The sequence below is a fragment of the Nomascus leucogenys genome, chromosome 21, assembly GCF_006542625.1.
Source record: "Nomascus leucogenys isolate Asia chromosome 21, Asia_NLE_v1, whole genome shotgun sequence".
Taxonomy (NCBI): domain Eukaryota; kingdom Metazoa; phylum Chordata; class Mammalia; order Primates; family Hylobatidae; genus Nomascus; species Nomascus leucogenys.
This window is the reverse complement of record NC_044401.1, coordinates 42,852,953-42,876,503: the sequence shown is the minus strand read 5'-3', so window position 1 is coordinate 42,876,503 and position 23,551 is coordinate 42,852,953. Positions and strand designations below refer to the sequence as shown.

The 23,551-nt window shown below is 39.1% G+C and overlaps 1 protein-coding gene across 2 annotated transcripts in view; it reads right to left on the bottom strand.

Moving 5' to 3' along the window:
• The window catches only part of CASR (calcium sensing receptor), a 105,909-nt gene extending 84,188 nt beyond the window's left edge, over window positions 1-21,721 (bottom strand). Inside the window, exon 1 of one of the 2 annotated variants that reach the window (XM_003275518.3) lies at window positions 21,577-21,721. The gene's annotated coding sequence lies outside the window, so the exon portion shown is untranslated. Of the gene's footprint in view, window positions 1-20,853; window positions 21,058-21,576 lie in introns of those variants that run through there. The other variant, XM_003275519.3, reaches the window with a different exon arrangement.
• Window positions 21,722-23,551: the final 1,830 nt, after the last annotated feature.

Below are 23,551 nucleotides of genomic sequence, written 5' to 3'. Positions count from 1 at the left end.
GAAAAGCCCAGGACCTGATGGCTTCACTGATGAATTCCATTAAACATTTAAAGAAAAATTAATACCAACTCTACCCAAACACTTCAAAAAAATTAAAGAAGAGAGAATACTTACAAACTCATTGTTCGAGGTCAGCGTTATCCTGATACCAAAACCAGATGAGGACACAGCAAAAAAAGAAAACTTACAGGCCACTATTCCTGATAGACATAGATGTAAAAATTATCAACAAAATACTTGCACAATGAATGCAACAACACATTAAAAAAATCATTCACCATGATTAAGTAGGATTCATCCCAGGGATGCAAGGATGGTTCCACATACTCAAATCAATAACCGTGATACATCACATTAACAGAACCAACAACAAAAACTATATGATTTTAATAGATATTTGAAGGACATTTGATAAAATTCAACATGCCTTTATGATTAAAAAAAAAAACCCTCATCGAACAGCATAGAAGGATCATACCTCTAAAACAATAAAGACCATACATGAGAAAGCCACAGCTAACATCATAGTGAATGGGGAAAAATTAAAGGGCTTTCCTTTACAATATGGAAGAAAACAAGGGTGACTATTTATACCACTTTTATTCAATGCAGTACTAGAAGTCCTTGGCCAGAGTAACTAGGCAAAAGAAAGAAATAAAGAACATCCAAATAGGAAAGGAAGAAGTCAAATTAGCCTTGTCTACAGACAACATGATCTTATAATGAGAAAACTTAAAGACTCCACCAAAAAACTATTAGAACTGACAAATGAATTCAGTAAAGCTGCAGGATACAAAAATCAACACTCAAAAATCACTAACATTTATATACACCACCAGTGAACAATCTGAAAAAGAAATCCTAAAAAAATCATATTTATAATAGCTACAAAGAATATAAAATATCTAGGAATAAATTTAATCAAATAAGTGAAAAATCTATATAAGGAAATCTATAAAACACTGATAAAAGAAATTGAAGAGGACACACACAAAAAATGAAAAGCTATTCCATGCTCATGGATTAGAAGAATTGTTATTGTTAAAGTGACAATAGTACCCAAAGCAACTTACGGATTCGATGCAATCCCTATCAAAGGACCAATGATATTCTTCACAGAAATAGAAAACAAAATCCTAAAATTTACAAGGAACTACAAAAGACCCTGAACAGCCAAAGAGCAAAGAACAAAGCCGGAGGCATCACACTACTTGACTTTAAAATTTACTACAAAGCTATAGTAACAAAATCAGCATAATGGCATAAAAAAACAGACATGTAGAACAATGGAACAGAAGAGAGAACCCAGATAGAAATCCATGCATTTACAGCCAACTCAGCTTTCATAAAGGTGCCACAAACATACAATGGGGAAATCATAGTCTCTTTAATAAGTGGTGCTGGGAAAACTGGTAACTTCCCATACGCAGAAGAATGAAACTAGACTCCTGTCTCTCACCATTGATTTAAAAATATAAGACCTGAAACTATGAAATTAATAGAAGAAAGCACTCAGGAAATGCTTCAGGACATTGGTCTGGGCAAGGATTTTTTTGGGTAAGACTTCATAAGCACAAATAATGAAAAGGAAAAATAGAAAACTGGGATTACATCAAACTAAAAAGCTTCTTTACAGCAAAAGAAACAATCAACAAAGTGGAGAGACAACCCACAGAATGGGAGAAAATACATACAAACTGCTCATCTGACAAGGGATTAATAACCAGAATATATAAGGAACTCAAACAACTTAATAGCAAAAAAACGAATAATGCAATTAAAAAATGGGCAAAAGATCTGAATAGACATTTCTTAAAAGAAGACATACAAATGGTTGACAAGTATATGAAAAAATGCTCAACATCATGTATCATCAGAGACATGCAAATCAAATCATAGTATAACATGATATTATCTTACCCCCGTTAAATCGGTTTTTATAAAAAAGACAGGCAATAAAAAATGCTGGTGAGAATGAGGAGAAAGGGGAACCTTCATACACTGTTGGTGAGGATGTAAATTAGTATAGCCACTATGGAGAATAGCTTGGAGGTTCCTCGAAAAATGAAAAATAGAACTACCATATGATCTAACAATTCCACTACTGGACAGATATCTAAAAAAGTCAATATATCAAGAAGATATTTTCACTCCTATGTTTATTGCAGCACTGCTCACAATAGCCAAAATATGGAATCAACCTGAAGTGCCCATCAATGGATGAATAAATTAAGAAAATATGAGGCCTGTCCACAATGGAATATTATTCAACCATAAAAAAGAACGAAGTCCTGTCATTTATTGTAACATGGATGGAACTAGGGATCATTATAGTAAGTAAAATAAGCCAAGCATAGAAGGACAAATATCGCATGTTCTCATTGATATATGGGAGCTAAAAAGTGGATCTCATGAAAATAGAGAGGAGACTAGTGGTCACCAGAGGCTTGGGGGATGAAGAGAACTTGATTAATGGGTACGAATACAAGGTTTGATAAAATAAATAAGACAGTGTTTAGATAGATCAGCAGGGTGACTTTAGTTTACAATAATCTATTGTATATTTTAAAATAGCTAGAAGAGAATAATTGGAATGGTCCTAGCCTAAAAAATGACAAGTATTTAAGGTGATGGATATCCCAAGTACACTGATTTCATCTTTACAAGTACATGAATGTATTAAATTATCACAGGTATCCACAAACTATGTATGTCTATTATTCATCAAAAAAATGAAAAAACAGAAAATAAACTAAAGATGTACAAGAACTTTATGGAGAAAAATTCAAATGCTGAAAGACATTAAAGAAAATCTAAATATAGTCATACACTACAAACTGCATATACCATGGTGGTCCTGTAAAATTATGATGGAGCTAAAAAATTCCTATCACATAGTGACATCTTACCTATCCCAACATCATAGTACGATTACTTTATTTTTAAAGATAAATTTAATATAGCCTAAGTGTACAGTGTTTATAAAGTCTACAGTAGTGCACAGTGAGTCCTAGGCCTTCATATTCACTCATCACTCGCTCACTGACTCACCCAGAGCAATTTCCAGTCCTGCAAGTCCCATTCATGGTTAGTACCTTATTATACAGGTGTACCATTTTTTTGGCCTTTTATACCATGTTTTACTGTACCTTTTCTGTGTCTATATATGCTTAGACAGACAAATAGTTACCACTGTGTTACAACTGCCCACAAAAATTCAATACAGGCACATGCTGTACAGGTTTGTAGCCTAGGAGCAATTGGCTATACCACACAGCTAGGTGTAAGTAGGCTATACCATCTAGGTTTGTGTAAGTGTACTCTATGATGTTCAAACAATAATGAAATCACCTAACAACACATTTTTCAGAACATATCCCCATTGTAAAGCAACCCATGACTGTCTCTCCTGCGTTCATACAGATACGAAGGCTCAATATTGTTGGAATGTCAGCTCTGTCCAAATTCACCGCAGTTCTAATAAAAAATCTCAATAGGTGTATGTGTGTGTCGCAAATGCACAACTTGGCTAGTTGATTCTTATAAGTTATGTGGACAAGCAAAGAGCTGGAAACAGTCAATACTTCAGAAGAAAAAGAACACAGAAGGGAGGCTCACCCTATCTGCTAACAAAGTTTAATATTTGGCTGGAATAATTGAGATAGTTGATAACGGCAGGGAAGACAAACAGTACAGAACAGAGCTCAGAAGCAGACTCATGCATACATGGGACCTTGATAATTGACAGATGGTACTGTGTATTGGTAGGAGAAAGGGCAGACTATTCTATAACAGTATTGAGACAACTGGTTATCCATGTGGAAAAAATTAATTTGGATCTGTACTCAAATCATACACAAAAATCAATTGCAAATGCCTTGAAGATTTAAATGTGATAGGAAAAACTTTTAGGAATTTAGAAGAAATTATAGGAGAATGTCTTTATAACTATTCTTAAGAAAGGTTTCTTAAACAACAAAAAAAGCCACAAAAGGTGAAAGAAAAAATGATAAATTCAATTACACTAAATTAAGAAGTACTGTTCATAAAAAGAAACTAAAAGTGAAATAAGCCACGAATTGGAAGATGATAGTTACAGCAATGTAAACAGAAAAGATTAGTATCCAGAATATATAGCATTCCTATTGAAAGAAAAATAGAAACCTCCCATTTGGAAAACAATGGGCAAAAGATATTCACAAGCATTACATGGAGAAAAAAGTATGAATGTACGAAGAGAAGAAGTATATACTCATTGGTAATCGAATTGAAACCGCAACAATTTGGCAATGATTCAACTGTTGGCAAGGATGTGCTTAGCTGAGCTCTCTCTTACGCTAATGAACAAGTTTAAATGGGTAAAATCACTTTGGAAATCCATTTTGCATTGTCTAATAAGCATAAATGTTTTTTACTCCTAGGTATAATTCCCTAGAGACTTTTGTACATGTGCCAAAGAATCATAAGAAAATATTTATAACATTTTTTATAACAGCAGGAAACCACAAATACCAACTGCTCCACTGACAGAAGAACAGATAAATAAATTTTGGCACACTCATACACTGAAATTCTAAACAGCAGTAAAAATGAATAAACTACAGTGATAGTCATTAACATGGATTACTCTTACAAATATAATACATTTTTTAAAAAATTGAAAAAATGTGAAGAGCATGACTCCATTTGTACAAAACTCAAAACAATGCAACATTAAACAATATATTGTTTAGGGATACAGCTGTTTCTGGTATAAGGTAATATATATATGTGTGTATTTATTTTGCTTTTATTATGATTTTTATTTGACACATAATTATACATTTTATGTGGTATTGTGTGATATTTCAATACATGTATACAATGTGTAATGATCAAATCAGGGTAATTAGCATATCCATCACCTCAATACTTTATCATTTCTTTGTGTTGGGAGCTTTCAAAATCTGCTCTTCGGCCAGGTGTGGTGGCTCATGCCTGTAATCCCAGCACTTTGGGAGGTCAAGGCAGGTGGATTGCCTGAGGTCAGGAGTTCGAGACCAGCCTGACCAACATGATGAAACCCCATCTCTACTAAATACAAAAAATTAGCCAGGTGTGATGGCTCATGCCTGTAATCCCAGCTACTTGGGAGGCTGAGGTAGGAGAATCACTTGAACTGGGGAGGAGGAGGTTGCGGTGAGCCAAGATTGCACCATTGCACTCCAGCCTGGGCAATGAGAGTGAAACTGCGTCTCAAAAAACAAAACAAAACAAAACAAAAACAAAAAAACACCAAAAAACTGCTCTTCTAGCTCTTTGAAAATATATAATAAGTTGTTGTTAGTTATAGTCACGGTACAGTCCTGTAGAGCACTTGAACATGCTCTTCCTATCTAGTTGTAATTTTGTATACCTTAACCAACTTCTGGTTATCACCTCCCACCCCCACATCCTTCCTACCCTCTAGTAACCACTATTCTACTTTTTACTTCTCTGAAATCAGCCTTTTCTTTCTGGTAATATATGTATTTTTTTAACCCTCACATTCTGCAAAACTAAGGATTAAAAGTAACAGATTATGGACTATTTTCATACGGAAAAAAGAGAAAAAAAATCCTCTATAATTTTGTAACCAGAATTTAATAAAACAATAAAAATCCTAATAAAACACTGGGAATATTATAAGGCAAATTACATTCTTAATCAATAAATACTTTCTCCATTTACATTAAATAAATACCACTGCAAATACAATAATTCAGCATATAGAAAAAAGGAAGATAATTTCTTAGGAGAAGGTTTAAGGAAGGGTTGAAGAAGCTACCTTAGGATAAAATGCCCAAAGATCAGGAAGAACTATATAATCAGCACTTCTCAGATTGAATAGAAGGCCAAAGCGAGCCAAGAGGAAGAACTTGCAGTGGATGAGTTCCATGTACAGAAATTCACAGCTTGCTGTATTCAGCTGTGTTAGTGTACTCCGGAGGCAGCTGCAGTTCCTTGGTGGTACAGATCATTTATGTATCAGGAAAGATGTTGTATAAGCAATGTGACTTCCATGTATATTGACGCAATTCCCTTATTTACTTATTGTTTATGAACTAATGTGCATTACAGTAACACAAGTAGTAGCATAATGAACTGAATATGTAAATATCATAAATCTATAAAAAGAGGGAATGTGAAATACAAATTTGGGAATGATTACTTCTTTGGTGGAAAGAGCAGGAAAGATTTCATTAGGAATACAAAGAGGTTTCAAAGAATTAATTTTCTTAAGCTGAATTTGGGAATACAGGTGTCCATTTTATAATTATTCTTTATCCCCCATATATATATATATCCTCTCATATATATGTATATATAAAACATATTATCTCTAGTATGAATGACAATTTTATAGTAAAAAGACAAAAATTTTTTGAGTAATTTCATAGTAAAATGTTAGGAAGATATAAAATGAACAATCAAAAAATGAAGTTAGCTATGTAATTCACTAAGAAACTAGTAGTTGTTTTATTTGTCTAAAAAACAACATTTCCTAACTGTAAAATACATGAATGATTTAGAAAAGTAGAAAGAAGAAACAAAAAGAAACAAAAAATAAAAAATCCCTCAAAAAGCCCATCACCAAGAGACCTTATTTCAGTGATTATATATACACATACATATATAATTTTTACAGAAATGGGATCATATTATACATTCTGGTCTGCAACTTTTTATTCAAAATGTATATTTATTATTATACACACATACATATTATCACAAAAACATAATATTTAATGACTCCTCGTAATTCACAGTATGCACGAGTCAAAATTTACATAGCCAATCATGTACTGCTGGGCATTTAAGATATTTCTTAAGTTTTTACTACTACAAATAACATTTCAATTACTTATTTTCAAGTACTTATTTAACATTTGTCTGATCATCTCCTCAGCATTTATTCTGAGAGGTGGAAATTCTGTGCCATAAATCCTTTTCTCTGAGTTGGCTACAGATAATTTGCTCTTTATAAAGATGACTTGCTTTTTATCTAATCTTTTTTTAATAGAAGGAATGCTAATTGATGTTGTTTCAGTATTTTATCTCCTCAGGTGAATTATTCCTTCTTTTTTTTTTTTTGAGACGGAGTCTCGCTCTGTCACCCAGGCTGGAGTGCAGTGGCGCGATCTCGGCTCACTGCAAGCTCCGCCTCCCGGGTTCACGCCATTCTCCTGCCTCAGCCTCTCCGAGTAGCTGGGACTACAGGCGCCCACCACCACGCCCGGCTAATTTTTTGTATTTTTTAGTAGAGACGGGGTTTCACCGTGGTCTCGATCTCCTGACCTCGCGATCCGCCCGCCTCGGCCTCCCAAAGTGCTGGGATTACAAGCGTGAGCCACCGCGCCCGGCCGTGAATTATTCCTTCTATAATCAATTATGCCCTAAAGAAAAAAGCATGAGTCAGAAAGCTCTGCAGAGCTCTGAGAAGTCAGAGTGGTGAGATATTTTTTAAAAGATCTGAAAAAATGCTTCAGGGAAGGCCCAAATCAAAGGCTTAAATGATTAGACTCAGGACTAGCAGTTGAAACAGCCAATGAAGAATAAAAATAGATGAGAGACTGATAGGTGGACTTTACAGGTGAGGAATGAAAAGGGGTCAATGAAGGAAGCCAAAGCTGGCAGACAGATGATCAAAGTGATGACAGCAGAAAGAAAAGCTGAAGAAGGAATGGGGCACTCTGCAAGGACATCTTGAAGCCTGAAAGAAGGGGAGACAATGTGATGAGTTTAGGAGATCGATATGAATCAACAGCACAAGGCAGTTGGGAAGTGGCCTACTTCTGACACTGGATCAAACAAAACACCCTGAGTCAAAAGAGAAGAAAAACAAATGAAAACCCAAATTAAGAAAAAAAGAGTTATTAAAGAAACCGAGGAGACAGAATGTTGTGTTTATAGAAATGCTTATTTTGTTATGGGGGAAATTATAAATACAAAATGGGAACACTGGTAAATATGAACATTGGTCAAAGGTCTTGTAATTTTTTAAAAAGTATAGAATTTCCTTCACAATGTGAGTGATGGTAAAGAAAGATAGCTACTAAACTCTAGAGGAAAAAATAAGGGCTGCTGGGGTTCACAAAACTAGTAGAGGGAGGTGGAAAGGACATTTAGTTAGTTAGCTTGCTTTGCTCAAACAAGTTATGAATTTCCTACCAGAGCCACACAAGGATACACAGCACCAGACAAAAGTTCAGTTTTGTGCCAATATTTCCAGGCCAAATGATTAGCTCCCAAGCTCAGCCCACCACGTTGGTGAGCCAGAAAATGACCAAGGAGTTAGCATAAAAACACCAACAGAGGAAATGCCCAAGATGGAAGTCCAAAGAGATGTTGGTCAAAGCGTACACACTTTCAGCTCTAAGATGAATAAATTCTGGCGCTCTAATGTACAGCATCTTGGTTGTAGTTAATAATACTGTATTGTACACTTGAAATTGGCAAAGAGAGTAGATCTTTAATGTTGTGACCACACATACAAAAAAAAGGTAACTGAGGTGAGGTGATGGAGATGTTAACTAGCTTGATTGTAGTAATCATTTCACAATATTTACATATGTCAAATCATCACATTATCCACCTTAAACATATACAATTTTATTTGTCAATTATACCTCAGTAAAACTGAGGGTAGCAAAGGGGACAACATGCAGACATTTTTCCAATTAAAAAAATAACCACCATCCTGGGCAACATGGTGAAATCTCACCTCTACAAAAAATACAAACATTAGCTGGGCATGGTGGGGCACGCCTGTAGTCCCAGCTACTTGGGAGGCTGAGGTGGGAGGATCACCTGAGCCTGCGGAGGCCAAGCTGCAGTGAGCTGTGATTTCACCACTGCACTCCAGCCTGGGTGACAGAGTGAGACCCTGCCTCAAAAACAAAACAAAACAAACAACAACAAACCCCCAAACCCAAAACCAAAAAGCTAGAAAAAAGTAAATGTCAACTGAAAATTAATTATTACATAGTAAAAAAGATAAAAGAAATAAAAATTAGTCTTAATTCCAGCACGTTACTTCATCTCACAGCTTTTCACATTTTTAAATATATGTTACATATTCATGTCCTAGTTCGATATCATTCCTCTTTGAGTTTATTTTGTAGTATTTATTTTTTAAAAATTGATTTAATCTGAAATCCTATGGTATGTTATTTACCATACCATATGTTGTATATGTTATTTACCATACTACATATATGTTATTTACCATACCGTACCATGTGTTTATATCATAAACACATTTCTATGTCATTACATAGTCTTTTTCCACATGATTTATAATTAATACTTGGTATTTCATTGATTATGTATCATGCTTTATTTAGTCAATTCTCTTTTACTGGACATAGAACCTGTTTCAAATTTTTCATATTATGAATATGTCCATCCTGAATTTCCTTAGGGTAAAATCTTTGAACATATTAACGATTATTTCCTTAGCATAAACTCAGGCATGGGAATTGTTAGATTAAAGGATAAGAATATTTTAAAAAGCTTTTTATATGTATTGCTAAATTGCCCTCCAGAAAGGGTGTATTCATTTATACTCTCACAGCAGGGCATGAGCGAGCTATTGAAAAACTCATTACATTTTTAAAAGGTGAGTTAAAAGAGTCCATAAACTACATTTTTGACTATGGGCTTTGGAATGATATGAACTGATTTTGAATCTAGGTTGTTCCACTTACTGGCCATGAGACCTCATACGAATCACTTAACCTGACTAAACTTCAGTTTCTCCATGTGTACCGGGATAATAACTACCTAAAATTTTTGATAGGATTAAACGAAGCAATGTATAAAATCTTTAGCATAATGCCTAACACATTGTCAACACTAAATAGTAAATGATATTCCTCAGGATAATTTTTCTCCCCTAGTGTTCCACTATGAAAACTACCAAGAATAGCACATGGAATGGGACAGCAAAGAGAAGAAATTCAGATTACAGAACACACCAAAGGAAAGCATCAAGAACACCACAAAGCTGGTTCATAAATATGGGTCAGAAAAAACCCGTTTGAACAAGAAAATTAATTCAATCTGAAATTACGCAATAGTGGTGGTGTCAGTGTAGCAGTGTAGCTACATGAACCTGTAACACAAACACAACCAGCACTTTTGTAATAAATGGACGGGGAGGAAATGAAAGCACCACAGGAAATCTCACCCTTTTGCTGGGAGGCCCAGCTGCTCTGTAGCCCTGTTACAAGGAAAGGACAAGTTGTGGGAAAATTACAAAAGGAAGATTACAAGCTCTGGGATGTGTAAGTTGAGTGTTGAGTGCTGTCATAGTGGGTTGATAACACTGCCCAACTAATAATAGGAGTAATAACCTCAGAAAGATGGAGAAGGGAGGGAGGGAGGGAAGTGAAGAAAGAGAGGGAGGAAGAAAAAGGAGGAGAAGGAGGAGCAGGAAGTAGGAGGAGGAGGAGGAAAAAGTAAGAAGAAGAAAGGAGGAGGAAGAGGAAGGGAGGTGGCAGGGAAGAATATAACCAAAGTGTACGGACCAAATGAATGTGTTGGCCATGCTGCTCCCAACAGATCTCACTGCAGAAAGTAGCTCCATAGATGTATAAGCTGGGAATGGGCAGGCAAGGACTCTTGGCATATACTTGGGTGATAACATGTATGTTGGGTGAAACTGGGAAGTACAATAATGAAAATGGAATTTGAATAAACATGGAAAGAAGGAAGGGAGTTCTAGAAACCCTCAAGAGGACCAAGGGTTATAAGACATGGCTAGTACCTCTCTGCCAAGTAGAGGAAAAGTTCCTTCTCATAACATTCATGGGGAAAGCTCCTTCTCAAAAAAAAACTTCCTTCTCATGACATGTGGAACCACAAGGCAAACACTAACAAACCACACACAGGGAGGGAGATGAGGAAGGGTGAAACCTGGCCTATTTTTTTTTGCCTTCTTGTTGGTGTGGCTTGATTTCACCAAGATAGGAAGGGACAAGTGGTGGGTGGGGGGACAGGAAGGAAGAAGAGTAGAAAGTTGGGGGTGAAGGAGGCAATCAGTCCTCACCATGGCTGTTCCAAGGGGGACCCAAAGATGCATGAGATGGGCCCTGTTTTCAAGGAGCTCTAAATCCAGTTAGGAAGACAAAAATTCCTTGGTGTAAAAAAACAAATGCATATATGATAAAAGGCCAATTAGGAACAACAGAAGCAGTTGAGTGTGGGCTGTGCAAGTATATTTGGGGGCACTTCATGTTATAGAAGGCCTAGATTGGTACCTGAACAGGTGATAAGGAGATAGGGGGTTCCAAGCTGGGGACTCTGCAGGAATTAAGTAGTGGAGGCAGGAATGAGAAGGCATGTAGACTGGAGAGCATGGGATGTGTACTACCATGTGAAATGGGCAGGACAGTAAAATGAAAAGAGCTTAGGCTTTGGGGCCAAGATGACTAGTTTCCACCACCTACAAACCCTCAGGCCTAGGACCTTAGTCCTCTCATCACTTAAATGAGGGTTATTGGGATGGTTTTTATCCCTTCCAGGATAAAAAGGATAAAGTATAAAAACCCTTCCAATAACCCTCCTTTCAGGGTTGTCAGAAGGATAAAAAAATAAAGTAACTGTAGTAACTGTGTTACTTTACTGCGAATAGATTTGGCAGATATAATCAATGTTAATCCCTTTCCATAGTATTACCTTTCTTGCAGAATCTCCAAGATTCTGTTTATGAATTAATAACAATCGTACACATTTGAAAAGACTAATTTTGAAGTCAAAGCTAACTAGAGAGCAGGTATATGTATTTTGAACTAATCTCTTGGCCAAGAAACGTTCCACTTTTAACTGTGTTACTGGCACATGGTAAGTACTCAGAAACTGATAAATAATTTTATTACATTACCATTCCTAGGAATAAAAGCACCCCATAGAAATGAGAGGATAGGGCGGGGTATGGTGGCTCATGCCTGTAATCCCAGCACTTTGGGAGGCCAAGACAGGTGGATCACTTGAGGTCAGGAGTTTGATACCAGCCTGGCCAACATGGTGAAATCCTGTCTCTATCAAAAATACAAAAATCAGATGGGCGTGGTGGTACATGCCTGTAATCTCAGCTACTTGGGAGGCTGAGGCAGGAGAATTGCTTGAACCCAGGAGGTGGAGGTTGCAGTGAGCTGAGATCGTCCCACTGCACTATAGACTGGGTGACAGAGTGAGTGAGACTCAAAAAAAAAAAAAAAAAAGGGAAAACAGAAATGAGAGAATAGGAGAATGATAATATGAAAAAAAAAGGTCGAAGATTTTCAGAAATGAAAAGGTTCAAATAAAAAGATACAATGTGAGGGGTGATGAAAATTAAAGAAGGAGTGGATTAGAGTGTGGCTACCTGCTCCCCTCTCCAAAAGTTAAAAACTTTCCAAACTTCCAGTTGTAACTTTAAATTTTAACTTGACTGAGCATATTTATAGTAAGAAGTTCACTTCTTCAGAAAGCTAAATAAGCTATGTGTGTTCATTTTTGCTGGTGTTCCATGAAATCTCTATAAGCTGGAGAGGCAGCTGGATTGCGAGAAGAGCGGAGAGAAGAGGTGATCCATGGACCAGCGTCACCATCATCACCTGGGAGCTCACAGGAACTACATACATTTGGCCCCCACTCCAGACCGGCTTAATCAGATTTTCTAGGAGATGGACATTGGCAATCTATGCATTAAGAATATTCCCCACCTTAAAGTTTGAGAGCCCGGGGATGGAAGATTTGGGAAAGTTTCTTGGCCAAGAGATTAGTTCAAAATACATATACCTGCTCTCTAGTTAGCTTTGACTTCAAAATTAGTCTTTTCAAATGTGTAAGATTGTTATCAATTCATAATGAGAATCTTGGAGATTCTGCAAGAAAGGTAAAACTGTGGAAAGGGATTAACATTGATTATATCTGCCAAATCTAGTCACAGTAAATGGAATAAAGTAGATTTGTGTCAGTTCACTGATGTTTTGCTGCTAATTAAGTTACATAAAACCTTTAGGTGTTTAGAGCTTTGAGGATTTTGGAAGTGTAGACCTGTATGAACCTATTTAAGCCACATAACAGCCCTATATGTTAGATACTCTTATTGTCCCCATTGTACAGATGAAAAAAGTAGGGCCTGGAGAGGTTCCAAAGTTACATGACAGTTACATGACAGAGCCAGAATTTGAATCCAGGTGGTAAGACTCAAAATCATGCTTTTAGCTGCTAGCCTATGCTGCTTCCTATCCACCACACTGTATTTAACCATTCCCTTATCATTGGACTCATAGGCTTTTTCTTGTGTGTCAGTTTCAAATACTCACTGTGAAGAACATCATTGGGCATAAGTCTTTAACCATATTTCTGATAATTTCTTAATGATACAATCCCCAAAATGAAATTCTTTGGTCAAAGGCTGTGAACAGTTTTAAGGCAATTGTTTTCCAGGTAATTTGTTATGAGAGTTTCCATTTGTGCCCCACTCCACTAGCATTATCTTCAACATCTTAATGTTCCTGATAAGGAAATTGGTATATCATTGTAAAAATGCTCCCCTTATTCAAGAAAAGTTAAAATATTTATATGTTTCACCATCCATGTGATTGTCTTCATTTGAACCATTACATCCTTTGGTTACTTTTTTGAAACCATGGTCTTAATGCTCTTCCTATTAAATTCTATGAGCTCTTTATATTTACAAATTTGAACCTTTTGGCATATTTGTTGCAAAATTTTTTGAGTTTATTTTCATTTTAATTTAATTATAACTTTTTATATACAAGTATTTTAAATGTTGGCCAGGCATGGTGGCTCATACCTGTAATCCCAGCAGTTTGGGAGGCTGAGATGGGTGGATCACCTGAGGTCAGGAGTTCATGACTAGCCTGGGCAACATGGTAAAACTCTGTCTCTACTAAAAACACAAAAATTAGCCAGGCATGGTGGTGTGTGCCTGTAATCCCAGCTACTTGGGAGGCTGAGGCAGGAGAATTGCTTGAACCCGGGAGGCAGAGGTTGCAGTGGGCCAAGATCGCACCATTGCACTCCAGCCTGGGTGGCAGAGCGAGGCTCTGTCTCAAAAAAACAAAACAAAACAAAACACACAAAAAACCCAAGTATTTTAAATGTAATGAAATCTATCAATATTTTCCTTCATGATTCTCTGCTACTTTCATACTTAGAAAGAACTTCCTCATTCTTACAAAATATCCACTGCTCCCCTCTCCAAAAAATAAAAACATTCCAAACTTCAAGTTGCAACTTTAAGTTTTAACTTGACCGAGTGTATTTACAGTAAGAAACTCATTTCTTCAGAAAGCTAAATAAGCTATGTGTGTTCATTTTTGCTGGTGGACATCCTTTGAGTTCTGTGAAATCTGTATAAGGTGGAGAGGCAGCTGAATGTTGAGCAGAGCAGAGAGCTAGGAGTAAGTAGAATCAGCAACGTTAACCAGATCTTTTATTTATAGTTGTGCTTTCTTTGACAAGCCAACCTTTCAGTACCCTGGTTTCCTAATTTGTAAAATGGAGATAATACCTTCCCTGCTCAGCTGCCTTATTTATCTCCTGACATGTTCTGGGAATCAAATGAATTAACATTAAGAGGGTGCTTTGTCAATTGCTGACTGTTATACCAGTCTACATATTGAGATTTGTTCATTCACTAAGTCACTCATTCATTTGTTCATTCATTCATTCATTCATTCATTGATTCATTCAGCTCCTCCAATGTACCAGGCACTATGATGGATTCTGGAGTTTCAATGTTGAATAAGAAACGCTGTCTACATTTGATGAGCTTGAACAATGTGTATTAGCTCATATAAGTCTTTCAACAACCAAAGAGGTAAGCAGTGTTAATAACTGCAGTTTACAGATAAGGAAAATGGGGCATAGAGAGGTTGAACAACTTGCCCAAGGTCACGAAGTTAGTGAGCTGTCGAACTGAGATACAAGCTCGGGTAGTCTAATTCCCGGCCCCAGGCTATTACCACTGTGGTGTACTGCCTCTCAAAAGACGAGGATGAATGGAAATTGGTTGATAATTGCATGGAGTATAAATTTTACTTGGACTATTTTCATTTTTAAGAGTGTGAAAAGAGAAGATCACCTAGCCTCCTCACTACCTTTCCCCGAATCTCTTAATCGACAAGCACTGAGCACATAAGGGCTCTAATGGGCAGGGGCTTGGAGCATGGGGATGAGTAGACCCAGATCCTTACCCAAAGGAGCACATGATTGGATGGACTGGAAGCCTGAAGCTGTGGTAGAAAGCCTCAGCCTGAGTGTCACCCCCACCGCCAGCTGTTTAAGATCAGCTTGCACCCTCCACCCCACTTCTCTTCCTACCCAGTCTCTCTCACAAGGGCTACCAGACTGGAGATCTGGGCACCACAGCTGGCGTCTCTGAGTACACAGTGCCAACTCAACATCTGACATGCAGTTGAGACCCAACTGGTGAACAAAACTAAACTAAAAGCTTATGTCAAATTATAGAATAGTTAGAAAAACTATATGAAAGACTCGATAATTCTTTCAACCATCAACTTCTGTTAAGAGGAGAAAAGCAAAACTTTGTTCCTAAGGACAAACAATTATTGAGGAGTACAACTACAATTTCTTTGAGACTGCTTCTTTCTACCTACATGAAAAACAAAAGATAAACAAAAAATATGCTTAATAGGAACTCTACCAACAGAAAATATGTGAGGAAGAAGTCAAATTACTCAATTTTTCTATTTGTTAGTAATTTTACTTGCGTGTGTGTGACAGACTTGTTGAAGGAAGAATGGCTAAAATTAGTTTCCTCTCTGCAGGTATCATATTACCTTTGCCCCCATCATCACTGATAAGCATTCACTGAGGGTGGAGGAAAACAGGTTTCCATCCTGGTTCCCAGGGAAAAAAAATCAATCATAGATGAAAAACACATTAAAACAAATTAATTCAGGTTACTTAACCCAAGAAATCTGCACGCTTCCTGCTTTTTCAATGTGAGGAAAGACGCTGCGGATTAACTGAGCCAAAGGATATGAGCTAGTTAAGCACCCACCATACGCCACACATTGTGTTTAGCACATTTAACTCATTTAAACTTCACAACCGCCCTGTGAAGGAGACATTACCTTAGCTTCACAGATCTCAAAGGAATGTCCACCACTAAAAACTGAGGCTCAGCTAGGTTAATGTCATGCTGAAGGTCAGAGATAGAAAGCCCACTTTCCACCAAACTAGACTGTCCATGGCAGAGGCTGACCTTGTTTTCCTCATTTCATATTTGACCATCTCACTCATTTGGCTCTGCCTAATTATAATGTTCGTTTCTGTGGCTTTGAGTAATAATACAGTTGTTTGAACAACTGAACCCAAAAGCACACCCTTAATCAGCACTTCCTAGTATCCACCTTCGGTGGAAACAGTAATAAAGCTCTCGGCAGCTTTTCAACAAACACTATCACACGTCTATATTGTTTCCTGCCTTATGAATGGATACTGTGGTTACCAAGACTGCATTGCATGATGAAATAGGAACTACCTGAATCCTCTAATTCTCATGGACTTTAATAAAGTCCATATGGGCACATCAATTAGTGCTTATTGTATATGAGAAGACATGAGAAAAAGGAGAAAAAAGTGAATCAGGCTGGTGTCAGGCAAGAGTTGAACCAACAGTACCAGGCATGAGTGAGGGTACATGTGTCACTTCAAGGCAATGACAAATAGGTGAAATCTAATGTCCACCCACTTTGAACTGAAAGCCTCCCAGAAATAGAGAGAGAGAGAAGATGGGTATTATATTTGGTATGGATTAACTGTCCTATTTTATGTTCAGACACAAAATGGTCAAGGGCTCTTCTGAATCAGAGATAGCATTTTTTTTTGGTACCAATCATGAAGTTCTCTGTATACAAGCACTTCCCAGATTCCTGATCCACAGTCCTTGTTGATACTCACTTCTTTTTTTCTATCCCAAGATCACTTGAATGACAGAGTCAAAGGATAACAGACCAGAATCTCAGGCTTCACCTCTTCAAATCCTCTCCCTCACTGATCACATCTAATGAGTAACTTGGTTCTGTGGTGGAGTCTACTTTGATGATATCTCAAGCATTTAGCTAGTTTTCTCCATGGTTGCTGCCATGACCGCCATGGTTCAGGCCATCATTACCATTATCTAAATGGTTATAATGTCTTTAAGTAGTTACTTTGTTCCAAATGACCCCCGTTCAACTCAGCATCCACATGCAGCCAGAGCGATTGCAAAAACGCTCACCAGTCGCTCCTCTATGTAAAACCCTCCAGCGGCTTCCTTTGCCCTAGAATAAATAATGAATAGCCAACAATTCCTGAGTACATAATCTGTGCATATCTTATCTGAATCTTTGCAGCAATCCTATGAGGGAAGTATTACCTTTATTACCATTAATTACTGTGGCTAAATTACTTAACTGAGGTCCCACAGCTAGAAAGTGGCAGAACCACGACTCAAACCTTTGTTTCTGTGACTCCATTGTGCATACTTTAGCCACCTTGCTAGCCTCCCTACCTCTTGGCTCCTTATGCTTCAGCTCCTTGCAAGTCCTAGAACTTGACATGATGTTTCATGCCTCTGGTTTAGTTGTTGTTGGTTGCTTGTTTTTGCACATGAATCTGTCTCCCATTATACCTTCTTCTTTTGTCTACCTGGTGTCACTCCTCATCTTTCAAGATTCAACTCACGTGTTACCTCCTCCAAGACCCTTTCCCTGACCCTTTCTCCTTTGGTAGAATTGACCACTCCCTTCCCTTATACATCAGCGTACCCTGATTATGCTTTCACTGTAATGAACACAATACTACCTGCACATGGATGCGCATGACTCCCTCTCTTAGACTTCTATGAACTCCTTAAATGTTGGGACTCTGTCCTAGTAATCAATTTTAATTATACTGTCTAGCACAGCTCTGGGCACATACAAGGTTTACTGTAAACACTGTTGAGTGAATAAAAATATTTGTTTGAATGTTAAATATGTTGCTTCAGTGGAATTGGTGATTTTTTTTCTTTACTAAAGAGCTGTATATGAATCTTTGAAAAGGATCATGCAGCTTTAGAATAATTGAAAAATTCTGGCATCCTCCCAATTAGAGCAGTGGCTAGGGATGGAAGGAAGATATTACAGCCCACCTGCCACACCTATTTTCACCTATTAAAGAATCTATTTAGTGATAACATTGAACAGTGTATAAACCATATTTGGTATCAGGGTTATATATATATTTGCCTTATTAATGGGAATATGGATGATTCTCATTTGAACTGCAATGCACACATTTTATTGTACACAATAAAATAAGTGGATAAGAATAAAGTTAATTGAAACATTTAATTATAAAGCAAGAATACAGCAATGGCAAACCATGACCAACTGAAGACAATGCAATTGATACTGTGATAACAAAGCATTCTTTCCCAAAGTGCCAAAAATGCCAAGTTGGCACATGTGCTCATGTAGTACAGTACAACTGTCACATGGCAGTCTTCTTAATGACTAGCAGTCAAACACCATTCCTAATGGATACATTCTGGTCCTACATCAACAACAAATATATCCTCAACCTTCCTCTCCATCTTTGAATCTTGGCTCAAGGGACATCTCCTTGAGAAAGCCTTCCCTGGTCTCACAGTTCAGTCTGTATACACACTCAAAGAACTTCGTTTCTTTCCTTTAGACAGTTTATCTTAGTTTGTAATAACATATAGTCAATATTTATTTTCCTAACAGCTGCCACCCCAAAGCATCTGTAAGCTCCAGGAGAGCAGGGACCTCACCTGGTTTTATATACCAGTTAGCTCCCAGTGACTGGCACATAGCCAGGCACTGTATAAACACTTTGAATGATGAACGATGAACGATTTTTTTTACCTCTTACTCATTGCCCTGTTATCTTAAGAATTATATGCAACTCCTCACCAGTCTCAGACTTGTAGTTAACTTCTTCCTCTTCATTAGACCCCTACCCTATCACGAGGATCAGCCATTATTTTCTCACCTTCTCCTCCCCACTCTCTCCCACCAAAAAGTCTTAGAAGTGGCAGCTTCTAATCAGCCTGAACTTTCTGACATGGTTGGGATCCAGTTCAAGGTTATGCAATATGAAAAGATAAACAAAATAAAGGAAAAATGTGGAGACTGGAGTACCTATTGGGTGATTTTAAACAATGGACACAGCTCCTAAAGAATCTGCTAATTCAGTAAAAAAGAAAATTTTTAACTAATTTAATTTCACCCACTCTGTTTTATCATAGAGACAAAAACTGGTTGATTTGCTGATTTTTTTTACTTACTATGTTTTGGTCTAGCATAGAAGAAGTCTTGGAACAGAGCTGACTGTGCTGATTGTTGGCAGGAAGTAACTCTCATGTGTGGTCTGCTAGAAATTATATGGAGACTGTTCCTAAATGACAGGGCTCTGTGCTTGAGGAGTCTTCTCTGCTCAAGGGTCTTGGCCTGCTTCTTCCTTTCTACTTCCCCTCCAACTTCTCCTACATCTTCCCCTCCCCTCTTGTCCACCACAAAGCTTTGTCCCTCAGCCCCTTCACTGGACACCTGGGAGGCAGGTATAAAGCACCCGCTCTCCCAGGTTCCTACAGAGGAAAAATCCTAGGCATGCCAGTCAGGGAATCCTGGAGTGGAGATGGGAAAAGCAACAGCAAGGTGTGACTGATGAAGTTCTTTTTTAAGGAACAGAAACTACTGTGGTGTTAAGTTCTGGAAATTCAGAGCATTTCAGAAAACAGCCTGCATTATTTCTTTCAATAACAGACTACCTAAACCGCACTTGGAAGATCCAGTTTAAGGGGAAAGATAAGTGTGTTTAGAACTTGTCATGGACTCTTCCCCAATGTGCCTTTTCTTCAAATCTCTGGGATAATTGAAGCAAGTAAACGAAATGTCTTCTCGTTAGTGGGCTCCCTACCCTGAGGACCACCTTGTGAAAAATATTTGAGGACAAGAGAGGCGTTGCAAGAGGGAACACTGGAGATTAAGTGACGTGGGCAGTGGTGGTGACATCATTTTCTGGATAAAGAATCAAAAGACGGCGACAGAACATGTAGAGTGGGAAAGGCTATGGGTGTAGAAAGGAGATAGCAATAGACACACATGCTAGCGCAGGCATTGCCTCTAGAAGATAAATGTTTGTATTATTTGACTTAAAAAAAGAAACATATGCATGTTATCTATTGAAAGCTATAATGTTAAAATAATGATAAGACTCCATCAGTCTGGTACGCCCTTTTTTTTTCTCCCCGGGAAATACACATGGAGGCTGGTGATCAGGCCCCGGGAACTGACAATCTAATTTGATGCCACTGAAGCAAAGTCCCCAAGACAGCTGGCAGCTTGGACCAGGAATCCTGTGGGGGCACTGACGGCCCCCGGGGCCAGAGCTGACTCTGTGGCCCTACCCTCCATATTCATACACTCTGTAAAAGCGACCTGTCCCCTTGTTAACACGTGGAAAGCGAGTCCTTTCTGACTATATCACAGGCAGAAACAAGGCAGAGGCACAAGAAACTACCAACAGCAGGCGTTTTGGTGCGCGCTCCGGTTCATTCGCGTGGGCGGCCCGCTGCCCCTTCTAGGGGCACTGAACAATCCAGTTCTGAGCCGGGAAAAGCCTTGATCCTGTAATCTGGTCCCTACTTTCCCCCACGTTCACGCCCAATGCTCCTACGCTGGAGCTGCTCCGGCGTGTGCCCCTCGTTCTGCCCAGAGCCCTTGGCCCCCGGACCCCGCCATGGCCCCTCCCCCACCAGGGGCGCTTTCCGCCCGCCCTCCTTGGGTTCCCCGGTCTTACCTGCGCCGCGGCCAGGGCTCCCTCGCACAGAGGCAGCTCCGGCCCCTCGGCCGTGGGTCTCCACGAGGATGGGCTCGGGTCTGATCTTAGGACGGCGCGCAGACCCCGCTCCCTATGCCAAGGTCACGGTCTTGGAGAGGCGCGCGTGGCTTGCTGCGCTCCCGGCGCCCGCCTTCGGGTCCGGCCGCAGCAGCCCCAGCAGACCCTCTGGGCGGCCGCGGCGGCCCCGGCCCCGGTCCCGGAGCTCCGCCCCTCTCCTGCTCCACGCCCGCTTGCCCCCTCGGGGTCCCCGACTGCCGAGCCCAGCTTCCCTCGTAGCCTACTCGCGGGCTGCCCTCTAACCCCCGCCCCAGTTAGTCCCGGTTTCTTCACCGTCTCCTTAGCCCGCAGAGAGCTTAGCTGACTTCAGGGTCGCTGAGGGCGCGTCTTCGGTTCCCCGAGGGCCACACGCCGGCTCCGGTCCCCAGCAGACGGCGAGCCCCGCGCTCAGGTCCTCTCCTGCCCTCTCCCGTGCCGAGCCAGGGGTTCCCGGCTCCCAAATCCTGTTCCTGCCGTCCTCTTCCCCGACCCCTACTCCTTGGCGATGGAAAGAGGCTTAGGGGGCTTACGACGCCACTAACGTTCTCTGTGCCGAGGGTGACACAATTTTTTTTTGTTTTTTTTCTGATATAAGGCCAGAGATTCACAGTAAGATAAGTACAAATCGCGTGCCCAAACTCTTACTCATTCTGCAAGACTCAGGTCAAGCGTTGCCTATGCCGCAAGACCTCGGTGCTGGCAAACAGCTCCCTCCTTCCACTCTCCTGCGCGAAAGGGCGCGCGGTCCTCCCTGGCTGCAGCCAGGTGCCTGTTGCACTTGGTCTACTCTACCCGACTCCGCAGCGCGCTGCTTGAAGGCCCGGACCTGGCCTTGCTTATCCTTGCCCCTAGCCCCTGGCACGGTGCCTGCCACCCATCACAGCACTAGAATATTTTATGAATAAGTGGAAAATTAATTTCTTTTGTAGAAAACCAGTTTTTTTTGTATGTGTTTGTTTGTTTTTGGCTTTTTATTCTCAAAGCATACTCCTTTGGGTGGGCAATTTGCTAGTCTCTAAAGAAACACCAAAAATATTATCCCCTTTAATGCAGTATTCCACGCTTGGGGAAATTTCCAGAACAAAATAATATTCGTGCGGAGATTTTTTTTAGCAGGATCATTTATTACAGAAAATAATTTTAAAAACCACAAAAAAAACAAACAGAGCCAAACTGTCAACAGTAGGAAATTGGTTGAATAAATTAGGGTGACTTAATGGGACATTATACAACCGTTAAAATGATAAAACACCAAGACAGAAGTGCTTCAAATTCTTTTTAGAATAAGGAGGGAGTATGCATTTCTTTATAAAGCAAAAAAAAAAAAAAAAAAAAAAAAAGGAAAACATGAAGTAACGTGATAAAATGTTTGCAAAATACTGTTAAGCAAAAAGCAGAAAATTGGGTCGTTTACCATGTTTAATAACTTCAAATAAAAATGCAGATTTCTTCTCTGCAAAATGGCAATAACATCTACCTCAAGGGGTCCTTGGAGTGTTAAATGAAATAGTCAAGGAAAGTGCCCAGTATAGAATGGATACTCAACAAAGTTTCCATTTCTTTTCTTCAATGGAACACAGACTCAAATCCAGCATGTCAAACACATCCTCATTATGGCCCAATTCTGCCCATTTGGCTTCCTTTCCCTCAAATACAGGGTAGGAGAAGGAGCTGAGCAAATGCTAAAGCACCAGTGAAGGGGGAAAATCTAGTTATTAGGAATAAATGTGAAGTCCTCCCTCAGGCCAAAACACCCAGCAATACAAGTAATGGAGGATGTGGCTCAGTAGTGGTGCATATCAAAATACCTTAGATTTTATTTTAGTTGGCTACAAGCACAGCCTTGTGAACACCCAAAGGCTGAATGAGTTCAGTTCAAAACCTGAATGAGGCTGCAATCTTAGGCTGAACTGATACTCTTCACTGGTCAGATTACACCTGGGCATAATGTCCAAATTTGGGCACTATCTTTAAGAAAGTATTACTCTGAAGATCTATTATTGCTTCCATTTTAAAGATGAAGAAACTGATGCATATAGTTTCAGGTATTTAGGGTTGTGCAGCTAGGAGTTGGCAGAGCCAAGAGCTGAACCTGATCAGCTTGACTTACAGTCCTGGTGCTTGATCACTTTACCAGTGTGTCCCAGTGTGTACATCTTCCAGTAGAGATTGGAAGCTTGGTATTGGGTGGTACACAGACAACAAAATTAGATAACAGTGGATCACAAGGTGAAAAAAGATATGCCCCTTTTACTTCTTTTGTTCCTATGGATTATGTCAAGGAAGGAGTATCATTTTTGTGGTATTTGTCTTTGCACCCCTCTGTAACACTTGCTAATCTCCTGTTTTAACAAAGAGAGAGCTTGCCTCTCGCTCAGAACCTTTGCTAGGCAACAGCTCCTAAGTAGAATTTAATATCATCGCTTTCTCTTCCATCTGTTATTATTCCTTATGCAATTAAGTTCCAATTGACATAGTTTTCCACTGACAAAGTGATGTGGTTTCCATTTAAGGTAAATTTTCTTATGTGGGAAAAATGAGCAACTTGAAAGAAAGATCTAAAAGAACTAATAGGACCAGTGATATTTAAATTTGGGAAATACAAGCCCATACTCTATTA